This window comes from Daktulosphaira vitifoliae, unplaced genomic scaffold (genome assembly GCF_025091365.1).
Source record: "Daktulosphaira vitifoliae isolate Bord-2020 unplaced genomic scaffold, ASM2509136v1 Scaffold_1, whole genome shotgun sequence".
NCBI classification, from domain to species: domain Eukaryota; kingdom Metazoa; phylum Arthropoda; class Insecta; order Hemiptera; family Phylloxeridae; genus Daktulosphaira; species Daktulosphaira vitifoliae.
Window position 1 is genome coordinate 58,434,319 of NW_026099572.1, and position 15,019 is coordinate 58,449,337.

The following is a 15,019-nucleotide window of genomic DNA, read 5'->3' on the forward strand; positions in this document are numbered from 1 at the left end:
ACTCCGACAGCTGTTCGTGACGTCACGTGCTGCCTGTTGGTCGGTGTCATGAGGCCGTCGTATTGAATATTTCATTTATCATTTTTAAAACTTGCCGATGTTCAGTCTGACAAACTGATATTTACTCACATTCTAATCAATTTCAATTTATTTTCAAATTGATAAAATACCGTATTAATATAACATTTTAAACTTAATAATATCTGTTTTCGATTATAACCTATTTCGAACATGTTTTTCGTTTACATAATACCTTTTGTTTAATAGTACTCTGAGTGTAGGATTTGTCTTCTCTAAAATTATAAGGGGAACTCCTCGAATACCAATAACAATTTTTTGAACCGTTTAACACATAACCTTAAGGTATCTTAATTAAAAGTATAGACTTTTCTAACTTTTTTATAGGAAAAAATAAAATAAAAGGTATGCCAATGAAAATTATTACGTTTTTTTTTCACTTTTGTAATACCAACTTTGTAATCCAAAATTAATTATTGAGAAAAACGATATTACGGGAAAGTAATACATTTTCTATCATTGCTCTTGACGCAACTATCCTGTTAAAGGAACTGATAATTGATACTTATAAATTATAATAAGAGTTAAACCGCTTAAATTATCATTCGATTATATAGATATAACATTTATATAATAGCATGTTGTAAGTTATTAGGGCAGGACCGGTGTTGTGTTCTATTTATTTTAACGTAAATGCAATCGAACACCTATAATTATCTAATGATTTCAAATAGTTGCTTCTGTCTCTATAAAAATCCACGTTATGTTAATTTTCTTTATTGAATTTATTGGTTTATATCGCGCGTGTTATTGTAATCCAGTTTTTTCAAAACAATTATTTATGTGATAATGAGATAGACCTTCGGAATTTGGCAATCATAATGAACTAACTCGTACATTTTTTTTTTTATAATATTATCATTATTGTTATATTTTATAGTACAATACTACTTCTCTCATGGCGTCAATATTTTCAAATTTTTTTGAACAAATATTGTGATAAGTATAATTTAGATAATTTAAAATTAAGTACAGATGATATTTTCATTTTAATAGTAGAGGAATTCGATTTGAATTTTTCATTCGACGAATTCATATTCATCTTCTTTTGTAATTATATTTGATTCATACCATTTATAAAAACTATAATTCTCATTGGAAAACATTAGTAATACTCATATTTAATAAAATAATATATTAACAGTATATTGATTTAAGTTTTATCAAAAAAGTAATGAAAATTTGTGTCAATCATACAAAGATAAACTATTAGATTTTGTGTGTTCATAATACTTTATGTGGTCTTCAACTAAAAGAGGTTGTTTATTTGTTATTGTTTTAAAATGTTTGAAAATCTATTTGGGCTGTGCTTCAATGAATGACGCCTGTATTGTGTAGTGACCAGAGGATTAATTGCCTCTAATCACAATGCGTGGAACAAAAATATTATTTTACCCTCCTTCCTAAGTGAATCTGACTAAAAAAATTTGGCTAAAAAATATACATATATTATTGTTAAATATTTGGCCCAGATAATCTGTCATGCTAGTCATGTTAAAAAAAAATCGTTTAATATCGATTTTAGATTTTGCGGTTATCGCATAGTATTATGTTTGTTATTAGATTATTAATAATGAGCTAGCTACATTATATATATTATTGACCAATATAAAATTACTATCAAGTTTATGCCAAAGATGAAATTTATTTTTATTCAGTACTTCGTTAATATATTTCTAAATTTTAATTTTTAATTTAGTAAAAGTTATTCTGCTTAAAAAGTTTGATTTTGAATGTTCTATAAATTGAATTAGAGTTTCCAAAGTTAGTGAAAAGGAATTTAATTTTTATTGCAATAAATAAAAAAAACGTTCTATAGTTTTATAAACTGTATTTTAGTATAATTTTATAGTTATAATCAATAATTACTGAAAATACTCGCTTTTTTAGCTTTGTAACAACCTAGGGTAACGATTTTTAGTCATTAAATTTGCCCTTATGTAAAAAATATTCCGGCGCTCCTGGTTGTGTTGTTTAAATTAGAGGGAGATAAAGAAAATTTTTAAAACTAAATACTATTGGTATTGTTATATGATTAAAAATATATATATATATTATTTATTACGTCATTTATTGTTATTGTCGCCGACATTTACCTGTTAACAGTAGTGCCCTCCGTTGGCAAACAACAGGTTGCCAAAAACGTATGCTTGTGTAGGCTAATATTAGAATACCAATAATGCAAACGAATTACATTAAATAAGCCTTGTTTTTTATATAACGGCTGAGGTTGTTTTAGAAATTTCAATTCAGCACATTATGATATAAACTATGAGTTTTTAGTGGTTAGTTTTTCAACTAAATTTTAAACGTTAGAAGGAATTATTTTTGACAATTTATCCAATTTATTTTTGATGAACCGCATTGTTAAGTTAATCGTATTTAACACTGATTAATTGGGCTAACATTTGCTGGTAAGTTAAAGGAAATTCTATAAACAATCTTCTTAAAACGCTAACAACTCATATGTTGGTAACCTCAGGTTAACACTCGTTAGAAAAAAAATTAACTAAATCAATTATATATATTAAAGTTGAGTGTATACAGAGTTATATGTGATATAACAATATTATGTAACGACACTAATGGTATTGGAGATTAGGAAAATAACGTTCACTGTTGTTAATACATCGGACCGGAGAAAGCACATACAAACAATTTTAGACATCAAATAAAATGTCGAAAATTCACTTTCTCGGTCGCTGTGAATTATTACCATTCACATTTAAACAAACTTGTAGAGTATTTGCTAATAAATTTTTATCTTAGTGCGTTATCATCTTTAATTATGTCCATTAAAATGTATTATAGTAAATTATTTTAAATGTTCTATTGTTTTTCATAAACTGTTGTCGTCTTTAATAGATTTGTTTGCTTAAAAGATAAGGATCGTACATTAAGACTGATTATTAGAATCGCACATGCCAACTTAAAGTAAACATACTACATATATCCTATGTTTGGCAATTTTGATAATCGCGTGCCAAAATGTTTGAAGAATCATCGATACGATTGCACATCGTTTTTTTTTTTTAATCGTAAAATAACTGAACTTTATCGTAGTCGATAATTAACAGTCTTGTTAATAATGTTTAGCTTCTTTCGTTTAGTCGTTAAGTCCACAGTTCTAATTGAAAACGATTAAAATTAGTACTTCAACATTCCAGTAATAGGTAACGTCTAAATTGTCAGAATGTTAAATGACGTATAATTAATTTGGAGTAAATAACATAAAGTGTGGTTTTCCCTACGCTTATACATTATACAAGTAAAGAGATAGCTTTAGCGATCTTAAATCTGTTTACTACAAAACGTTTTCAGTAAACATATCTAGCTAATACAATCAACTAAGATTTAATTTTTTCAAAGGGTCTTGATCAAATGGAATTTATGGACTCTTTGTTATCAGATCCAAATTAAAGATTTATAGTTTAAGTCCTCGTCTGCAAAAAAAGAAAACAATAAAGTCATTTCTAGTTATACTCAGGGTCCCATTTTTAAACATTGTAATATGAATTCATTTTTATCATACTATTGTAACTTTTGATTTTGGCTTCAACGACTTAGAAAGTCTATACTTTTATTTTGGTTGTCCTGAACATATACCAGAAATGATTAAATAATGCGATATAAATTCCACTCTGTTGTATAAATGCATTTTGACGAACGCTAGCACGATTTGGCATGCAGATGGCTGACCGAGGTATCTAAATTTAATATGCACATAACACGTGAACATGGCGCATAGTAGTCAGAGTGCATACTGATATTATTCTATGTTGTTTATTTAGACTTCTTTGAGACATTTTTTTCTCACTTAATGAATTTTCAATGAGACGACCGGCATCTGCTCGTCGCAGATAAACGTAATGATACAGTTTGTGTAGACCAAAAAACTATTGTTTAATACGAGGAGACCTTTTCGTTTCCACGAATGTCTGTACTGATTCGCATTAACCCTATTTGTGTTAAATGAGTATTCGTTAGTGCATAGAAGTAGTACGTACCCATAGTTAGTTACTATACAGCCGCGACCTTAACCCACATGAGTGAGACGCGCTGTGTTGTTGATTTAGGTCAGTTACAAAACTCCAACGCTGCTGTTGTTAGTGTATAAGAAAGTACTGCAAAATCGAATCCCTAATAATTGATCGTAGTAAAACGATAAATGCTCGATGAATGCTTTACTTGGGTTGCAACTGAAGTATTTTGAATATCGAAATCACTAACGGATGCCTAAAAAAAATTACAATATTAAACTCGTTGTATTGCGTTTTCGTTCAGCATTTCATGTTATGATTAGCTATTGAGATTATTTTGGTCTTCGTTAAAACTATGAAATCATAGAATTGATAATTACATAGCAACGTGTAGGTGTAGTTATATTGGGGTAATAACTCTGTTTGTACATTTTATTTTGAATTTAATAACATGAATAAGTTAAGTACTGTGTAATTTGAAAAATACGCATAATTACTTGAATTGTGTTTATACTGAAATAGTAAACCAGTACTTACTAAATAGTGTTTTAGCACAATTTTCTTATAAAAATTACTTTCGTCTTTTCATTTTTGTTAATCATCTATTATCTAGTGAAAGTCAAAATACAAAAAGTAAGCGTTTTTGTGATAATTTTTAAGCGTCCTCGACCTTCTTCCGTATTTGGCTTTAAATAAATTAGTTATTTTAAGTAATATTATTTTTGGGTTCCTTTTGTGTTCTTTAAGGTTATCATGTGTAAAACATACATTTTAATTCAGAAAATTATTTATTGAGCTATAATCATTGAATGCTTGTTATTAATATAATTTTCATCTGCGATTCGTCTAAATTTATTTTGTCGACATTGACCTTACTTGTTTAAATTTATGTCGAGGTTCTCTGTTGTTCTCTTCAACCGTATAGATAATAGTATTTATTGGAGATTATGATTTATTTTTATGCAATTTAGTTATGCTACTTGTTCCATGTAATAGATAAATATTAATTTGGATACCTTGCTGGTTGAGACGATAAAATATTAAGTCGAGCCTATACTATATTTCGGTTACTTCAATGTTTAGAATGCCTGACCCTATTTTTTTTTTTTTTTTTGCTTGGCAAACGGCGAGACCCGGAACCGACAGCACTCACCTGATTAATGTATACCTATTCGTTAGACGTTTAAACATATAAACTGCACTAGTGTAATATCTGTAAACTCATTTTTAATGTTTATTAAATGAACATTTCTTAGAAAATAACAGTGTAGGTGCTCATCATAAAAGTATACTTGAGGTTCAAAATGTTTTTAGTTTAAAGTCATAACTGTTATGTGTTCCAAATTTACAGTAATTCAAATATAATCAGTAAATTTTGTTTTATATAGTTTTTCGTAACTTATCATTTAATACGACTAATAATGACGGCAACAACGTCAAGTCCATTGAAGGATATTAATGATTGATTTCTACTTAAAGTTAAACGTAGTATAAATTAAGTAACAACGATGATTGTTAGCGATTAGCCTTGTTTTGGCTTTATCCTTGATATTATTAATTTAGTAAATATTTAAACCAATTTCTTTTTTTGTCCTTATTTAGCAAAGTACTTGAAAAAATTAATACAATTGATCAATCATAGTGAAATTACAACCTACTCCTAAGAACGAATTAGCTATTGTAGAATAAGATACACGTCACACGCTGAGAGAAATCTGATCTTAGCCCACACAAAATTGTTAAAGTAAAAGATTTTTTACGACGATAAAAAATGATTAAATTAATCCTGAAAGCTCGGTTTATTTCTGGTGGATTTCCATTTTGGAAAACCGAAAAATAGAAACGGGCACAGACGGCCTTGTTAAGGTTACGGTTTAACTGGTAAAGGACGTTGTCATCGTCTATTCGGTGACACTAACTAGTTTTACGAAATAAAGAGAAACCAAACCAGAAAACGGTAAACTCGTCGTCGGTTTTCAGTTGTAATTCGTCGACGATTGGCCAGTTTTTAAACGGAATGTATTATTAAACATTTTCTTTCTACATGTCACTACTTCAGTAGTAACATCCTCCTGTGTCGTCGCGTCGTGGCAAAGTTGGCTTTATACATACGCTATTAATGACATGGCGCGCGCACACACACACACACATGTGTGTATAGGCCAATGCGTCATGCAGCGTCAGGGACTCGTGGACGCTTTTTTTGAACAACTAGCGTACCGCATAGTGTAATATTATTTTCAATGTGCGCAGTATAGTCTTGAGAGTGTGCGATAATGGTACACGAGTGAAAGTAGCACATTGTCCGGATCGCGCTATCGACGCTGTGCTATGAGATGTGTGCAAGTTTGTTTATAGCGTATCAGTCGTGGTTAGAGTAATAAAATAATAAATATTACAAATATTGTACTGTCAATGTCAAACGCGTTTGTAAACAAAATTCTTAAGCCAATTAATAGTTTATTTTTTACTGTTTATTTGAGAGAACACTGTTGTCTGGTTTGTTCAATTGTTGTCTTCTGAAAAAATGTGTAAAAATCGCAATTGTTTTTCTATTGGTTGTTATCAATGACATATAAGAAGTATATCTTAAACGATTTGAAAATAATGTAATGGCTGTTTTGAGCTGTCTGGGTGATTAGTGGTTACGTGATAAATATGTGTTATGCTATTTAACTACTTGCATGTAGATGAATTTTATTGAAAAATAAAAAGTGGTTTCATTTTTTATCCAGTCGATAATTACATGAACAGATTGTGTAATTGAATTATTCATGTACGATTTTATGATCGAGTTTTTTTTTGTAAAAGCAAATTTTACCAGATATTCTCCATTAACGTCATGTTTATTGTACAATGACGAGCGATTGCGTGCTTTTGATGCGATTCGTACGTAACTCTAGTACATTGGATCGATTGTACTTGTTTATGTTTATAAGCTAACGCTTTTGACATTGTGCTTAAGAAATAAAGAAAAAAAATCTTTCGTCGGTAAAACCTGTAAGTGGGAAAATCTGTTACATTTTTCGAATACATTGAGGGTATTGGCGTTTCTTGAATTCTGCAAGATAAATTACTCAACGGACCTTTTTAAGTTTATTGAAACACACGCGTGGTTTAACTTTCCATTTTAACGTTCACAATTAATTAAAATTGACATAAATCGAAAATACACCTAAGATTTGTAATGAATTTTACACATTGTTTATAAAACTTGGCAATAGCGAGTGAAAGTTTTAAGAAATATAGAAAGGAAGGAGAACGTAATGATTGATAATATGCTTATTGTTAAAGTCCATCCAAGTTTTTAAATCAATAAAATTTCTATATTATGATAAATCATTCACTTTAAAGATAAAAAAGCATTAATAATAATAAAAAAAATGAATGTGCTTGGCTTTTTGTTGACATTTAATGCAACGTCAAACGTTAACCTCGAATCATTATGTAAACAAATCTACACGTCATTTTTTCTTTTTTTTTTTTTGACATGCTTCAGCTCATATAGAACTTGACGAAGTAATTATAACCTTGAAGGGCGAAGAAACTAATGGGTGACTAAGAAAATGAAAAGATATGTAGCAATAGGCAAAGGAATTGTTATGAAAGCAACCGGATACACTGTGTAAATATTTTTCAATTTCAACGTCATCTTTATTGGCATTGTAGTGGGTTTCTGTAGAACAAATCTATACGATTCTATAACTATCGATTTATTATTACTTTTATTTTTATACGTTATAGTACTATGTATACTCGGTGAAAGGTAAAGGAGCTAGTCGTTAACTACAGTTTTCTGTTCAAGTTATCACAATTAGTGAAACAAATAAAAAGTATCGATTATGGCCGTAGGGAAGATATAATGTTTTGTTATTGAGTAATTCGGTACAGTGCACGATTTATCACAGCGTAACAACTCACATAATGTGTGTTAACTTTGATTCGATTACTAGGAATTGATTTAGATTATAGAATTCACTGTAGTAATAGTACATTATATACTGTAGCGTTTTTAGAGAGGGCACAGGGAAATATGCCCCCATTGACTGAGCTATGCTATTATTTTATCAAGCGATGTACTAATGTCTAATGAGTCAGTAATTAATAACAATTTAAAAAAAAATTTATATTATCAGTAATAACATGTGTTTATCAAATGTTGGTGGATAGTGTTGTCTTGTAGAGCAAAATTCAACGTCCTCTGTAGGTTGTCACAAACGTTATCATTTATTACTAACAAATATGTTGAATGTAATCTTGATGGAGTGTTTAATGGGTAAAGAAATACGGTAATATTGTTATGTTAATTATTATGCCTATTATAATCATTAAAATTGGATTCAAAATGATCAAAACAAAAAATGACTGATTTTTAAATATGTTAATTATAATTTGTTATATGAATATTGTTAAATACTATATTTTTGCTTTTTTAAATATTATTTTGACTAAATAGAGAATTTTTTCAATACGCTTTTTGGGATTCTATTAACGTTAGCAACTCGATTTCTCTAAAAATGACTAATTATTTGTTAAAAGAGACTTATGTCCACTTTTCTAACTTTTAAAATTACCAATTTATATTATAAAGTTAATAATATAACAAAAAACTTGTTTAGTAATAAATGTGTTATAGAACTCTTGACAAATGACTATTCAATTATGTTCAGAAAATTATTTTTGGTATTTTTAGTCTCATGTATTTCTCAATTTATCAGTTATTGATTATTATTATTTGTTTTATCATCCCTTATACCTTATAGGGAATAAATATATACATTATGACTATAAATTATAAATTTCTAAATACGCCCCTGATTATCTATACTATACTATATTATATTATCAAAATACCAATTATTATTGCATATAGCACTAACACATAAGACTACAGAGACAGTAACTCTAGGATACCCCTTTTTAGCGAAAGATATACTGTCAGTTGCATAAATAAATAATCTATTAAATAATAATCTGGGAAACCAATTATTATTATGTGCAATGATAAATACTGATAGACCGTCTAGAACTGCAGAAGAAAGTAAATAGAGAGGAGAGTATGTATTTTTAACGCGCATAAGAAGTAGATGAATTTAATCGGATACTAATTTCTCTATAGGTCTTTTAATGATACTTCAAAGTATACTCTTACTACTATTTTACGTTAATTAATTGTATTTATTCAGATAGTATGTTGGTTTTATTTTAAAGATAGGCAAATTAAAATAAAAATGATTAAATTAAAAAATCTAGAGAAAATGAAATAATATATAATTATTGATTAAAACTATTAAAATTAATTGTTTTATAAGTGTTTGAACTTACACTATTTTTAAAAAAATGCCAATAGTGATGAGAGTATTTGTTTGACTTTTAAAAACGTGATTTTAAGCATATTGGACATCGTGATAGTTTACAATAATCTTGGATTAATTTTTTCTTTTTTCTTGACCTTACGAACATGTAATATGAAAGATAAAACTAAAACTATCGTATTTTTATCGAGTGAAAACACATTTTACATCATGATTTGCTTAAAGAACGATAATATTAAAGACATATTTCCCTACTATGTTATGAAACTTCATAATCTATAATGAATGAATTATACTTTTTATTGTCTCGACGTTATAAGATTAATTATTTCATTGACCTCGTATTAACTTTTAGATCAAATTTGATATTTCAACATAAATAAATTAGTTAATTGATGATGAGTAATCATGTTAAAACTAAAATTGTTTTTACTGCACATCGAAAAATAACACAAGTTTGAGTTATATGCATTAAGGTAAATTCATGAATTTTTATTAGGCCAAATAATTTATTTTTAATTTACTATCAGTCCTTTTATTTGTCGTTGTCAAAGGGTCTTAAAATGTTTCAAAGTTAAAGATTTTTGGATTGTTTTCTGCAATTATAAACAATTTTTTATTAATTTTTAAAAGAATCATTTGCTTCTATTAACTTTAAACTGATTATACTAGCCTTTATTCTAAACAATATCAATCACTTTTGTACAAAATTTTAATTAAAAATAAACTTAATTTATGAAACCGTATAGGGTTACATGATTATTATGGTAATTATTTTGTCTTTATCTTGTCTTCAACGGTTAAACTGTTAGTAGTTAACTGATTTTTTTAACCTTCGATCATTTTCACTGTACGAATAATCTTTTTTGTTACCACCACGTAGTCAACAGACGCAGTACATGTTTTTGACTAGTCTAGATTTAAACATGTTAGAATTTAAAATAGGAATAACATAACCTCTGTTTGCCGTGTTTATGTTAAAAACACGAGTGTGCGAATAAACAACAGTTGACCGGAGATCCGTGTAAACAATTTTATGATCGTATTACATACGACACGCAAAGCATTGCCCGTGACATATGTAATGATAAAACTAAAAAAATAATTGTTACGGGATAGTTCCCATCTATAACTCGCAGTTTCTAAGTCATGATTAGATAATACTTCGTATTCAACTATTAAGTTTTAACTAAGCAAAATGATCATACATATTTTATTATAATTGTTAATAGAAAACTAATAAAATAAATATTAAAAGTTAGCTTCCTATTATCTCTCGGAATTTGTTATTTTCTGCAAAGCCCGTTAAAATATTGCGAGAAATAACAAACGGATTGTATTTTGAGAGACCACGTGTGTGCAGTAATTATTCATGTTATTTAAATTAAGTACTAAGTCAGTATAAAACAATTTGTTTACGGAGGGCGATTACCTATCTAGGCCTAAAACAAGCCTGAATTGTACTTGAAAATAAAATAATTTATTCTCAATTGTTTAATACATTTAACATAGCATAATTGGTTGTGAAAAATGACTGCTAATATTATTTGTTGCCAATATTTATGGATGTCTGAATGTACAAAATAAAATAAATCACAAGTTCTCTTGTTTTTAACTTGAAGATTAATTAATGAGATATTTCCTTGTGGTTCCACCGTCATTATTTATTCTGTATAAAGGTTGCGTTATTTTAAGTGAACAGTTCAAATTATTTTTAGAAAATTCAATTCTTATATCTGAATATTAAATAAGTATTGATTATATTATGGGTTTGACATATATTCGTATGTAACTTAAGTTTTTATGTAATGACAATTGTTCATAATCAATGTTATTTGAACATTATAAAATTATAATGTTCAATTTTTTTTCTCATTAAGCATGATATCTTTCCTATGATTGTCATAAACCAAACAGGTTAAAATTTACCATACATCTGTCTTACGATTAGGAATGTTAGCCCCATAATTCGTCAGCCGTAATTATTTTCATAATTACTACATTATTTTTAGCTGGCATACTGAACTGGATATTGTTTTTTAATGTAACGCGTTTTTCGATGTCATCTAAAATAAACAATTCCCTATCGCCTCTGCTCATAGTAAGTCTTCGGTAGCGACATGCTATCATTAAGTCTAGATAATTTTAATGATAAAAATATTTATTCAACTGTTAATTGATCAATTAAAATTAAATTAACCTCACTGCGTATCAAATGGGGGTCGCCATCAGAGTTGACCTCGAAGCATTGTTAGTACGTGACTTATTGTTTTGAAATAGAAGACAACGACACGTTTAATGTTATTATTATTATGATAACTTCGAGAAAGCTTTATTATGTGATATTATAAATTTTTCAAAAATAATCAGAAACCGTATTCTTTATTTTACATTATATTATTACGTGTAAGAAAATAGATATTAAATATTTTTAAAGCTTTAGCACTAAATAAATTTTTGTTAATATCCAAAGTAAAATAATTTATTGAATTATTTGTAGCGTATTTAAATTAAACATTTTTGAATTATTTTAAAATATCTAGTGTGTTTTTTTTTGTTAGGTGCGTAATATACAAATGTACATGTTGATCATAATATATATTTTTGTTAGGGTTTAGTCCAGTAATTTTCTCATTTGGAAGTGGCCTGTGTGACTGAAAATTGATCTTTTTTCCTTAGTAATATTGTTTTGTAAAATCATTTAATAGAAATAAATTTATTTACTGCTTTCTATGAAGGTCATAAAAAAGACTATATATCGAATAAAAAAAATTCTTAAAGTTCTTTTTGATCTTAGGGCAAATAAAATATTTAAATAAATACGATTCTGTCGTATTTTTAAAAGTTTTATCCAACTAGGAAACACTACTAGCTAGCACAGCCTTGGCTTGGTTGTAACGGCATTTCGACAAAACAATGGAAAAAACATGTTTTAGACACGTGTCTATTGAGTAACTTGTAACCGAAATTATAGTTAATATGAAATATTGAGAAATACCCTATCTGGTTTCACATTGTATTATTATATTTTTTCAATATCATCGATATTTCCAAATGTCTGAATTATTTTATTCTGTTTTAAGTTACCACGTTAGATATTTGAGTTGTCAAGAGACTATTAGTCAAATGTGCAGACAATTACAATGAGATGAATGAGTACGATAAATTTTAACAGGATTCTCAGGGTGTTCGGTAGTAATAATATTAGTAAGAATAAGAATAACAACAAAAATAAAATTTGATTAAAGAGTATAAAAAGTTTTTTTGGGTTATTTTATTGTTTGATAAACTGTAGTTAGCTAAGATTTTCAAAGTATCTCGGCAATGCTAATATCTTCTTAAGAACTCATCTTATGTAATTCATAAATTAAAACATTGTCCGTTTATACAAACTGTATTTGAATTTTCGATCAAGTTGGAACAACTGAATTTTAATCAGTGTATGTTCGTAATAAAATTACCAGAACGTAAGAGATACAAGTTTTTGCTATAAGTTAGGTTAGGTTATGATTGCTAAAATTTGTCTGTACTATTCAAGGTCAATCGGGGTAAACGAGAATGCCGTGTTGTGAATTCTATGAGGTGTGTGATGTAATGAATAAAACCTTAAATTATTTTGCTACAACTTTTTTTTTTTTTTTACTGCCTTTTTTCTATGGTTGTGTCTAGTTTTTTACGCATAATAAATTTAAAAAAACCGTTAAACCGTTAGATAGTTGAATCGTTATCTATGAACATTAATTAACCAATGTATAGAATGTCAGTCTTATAAAAAGTGGACGTTTAGGAATTAATGAAGACCTATTATCGTATCACATTTTGGACAAGGTGTACAATTTTACAACAAAAAATATAGCTTTTATGTAACTTGTAACCGTGTATGGCGTTTAGAACAATTTTATACTAGAAAGTGTTTGTTTTAAGTGAATTTTATGTCTTTGGTTGAGTGATTTCTGTACGGATGTTACATAAAATAGTTACCAGTAAATTGTATAGAATTTTTAGAGGACTTGTTTATTAAATTTCCAGACTGTGGTTTTAGGTATGAATATGTTTATTAGGTATGATCGCTTTAAGCGAGGCCAAAAGTTTTCGTCGAATAATTATATAAATAATTTTTGAACATCGATTATTGTTTCATTTGGAAGCGATAAAGAGAATATTTTAAATTAACAATATTTAGTTTAAAAGTATTAAATTACAATAATAATTAATACCTACGTAAATCCTAATAGCATTAATGTATAGACATTAGTGTTTGATAGGCAATCAATGACAGACATGATATTAGTACTCAACATACTGTAAAATCATTTTTTACGTCGCATAAATTAACTAAGGATGATATTTTGAACTGAGATAAATGTTCTAGCATCAATGATTAATAAAAATAATTATATACAGTCTATAATTTTTATTATTAAAATTTTTAATAGAAAAATTTTAACGTAAATGACAATTTAATTATACAAACATTTCGTTCGAACGAACGCGTTCGTTTGAAGTGTACCTAAAATTTTATGGTCAGGTCAAATGTTGAATAAAATTTTCTTAGAAAGCTTAATAAGTTTTTCTTTTTAAAACATTTCTAGTAGAAAAAAAATATTTGTGATCTTTTAATGGTCCTTCGTCTTGGCATACTCTTAGACATAATATGCATAAACATTTTTAATAAACATTCATTCAAAAATGTTAATTAAAACTAACATCTTTTTATTTTTAACGTCAATAGTTTATATACGTTTCATTTGAGTAAAAATTGTTTCAGTTTTCCCTGACCTAAATTTCATTATAACATAAATCGTTCCTCATGCTGTATACATTTAATTAAATACCATTTTTAGACTTTATGTAGGTTTATTGAGTTACCAATAAATAAATTTTCACAGAAATGTTTATGTCACATTAATTGGAGTTTCTAACTTTCCCTGTTTACAATTATACAATAATACATTAAACAAACAAGTACCTATTTACTTGGAGACAAATCTTTATATGACTGGTGTATTCTTGGAAAAAATGAGTCATCTAATTTTTCAAGAACTATCGCATCTTCCCAAGTCTATTATTTTAAATTTGAAGGCCAGTTGTCGTGATATTTACTGTTGTTATGACCTAATGAACAATAAGACATATAAACTTACTATATACGAGGCGATTTAGGCAAAATAATATTAATGAAAATGCAAGTGCATCTAATTCAGCTTAAAGTAATTTCATTTGGTCAAAACAGTGAAGGGAGAATTGGGGTTATCAACGACCTGTTCGGTGAGATGACCACTTCATGTTTTTTTTTTACAAAAATCTGCATTTCGGTATGATAAGTGTAATTTAATTAACATAAACAATGTCTATATTATTTAATTTTCAATGCGATCGCAATCGCTACTTGGTGACGTGAACTGGTTTTAACTCTTCGACGACAATCTTTCGGCGCGCAATACTCGTCCCCTCCTTTTTTATTCACTGCATACTTACAAAACTATCGAGTCCTGACCGGGTTCTCCCTGGGCGTGACTCGTCGCATTTACCGCTTTTTTTTATTATCATTATTATTATTTTAGCCCGGACACCGTCGTTCATCACGGCCGACTGTACGTGACCCGCGATACGCGTACTCCAAGGACGTACTTAAGTGCAATCGCG

General features: G+C 28.2%; 1 protein-coding gene across 7 annotated transcripts in view; it reads left to right on the forward strand.

Annotated features, from left to right (window-relative positions):
* Window positions 1-15,019, forward strand: part of LOC126907994 (AF4/FMR2 family member lilli-like) — a 123,922-nt gene that overhangs the window by 28,992 nt on the left and 79,911 nt on the right. The window lies entirely within an intron of this gene.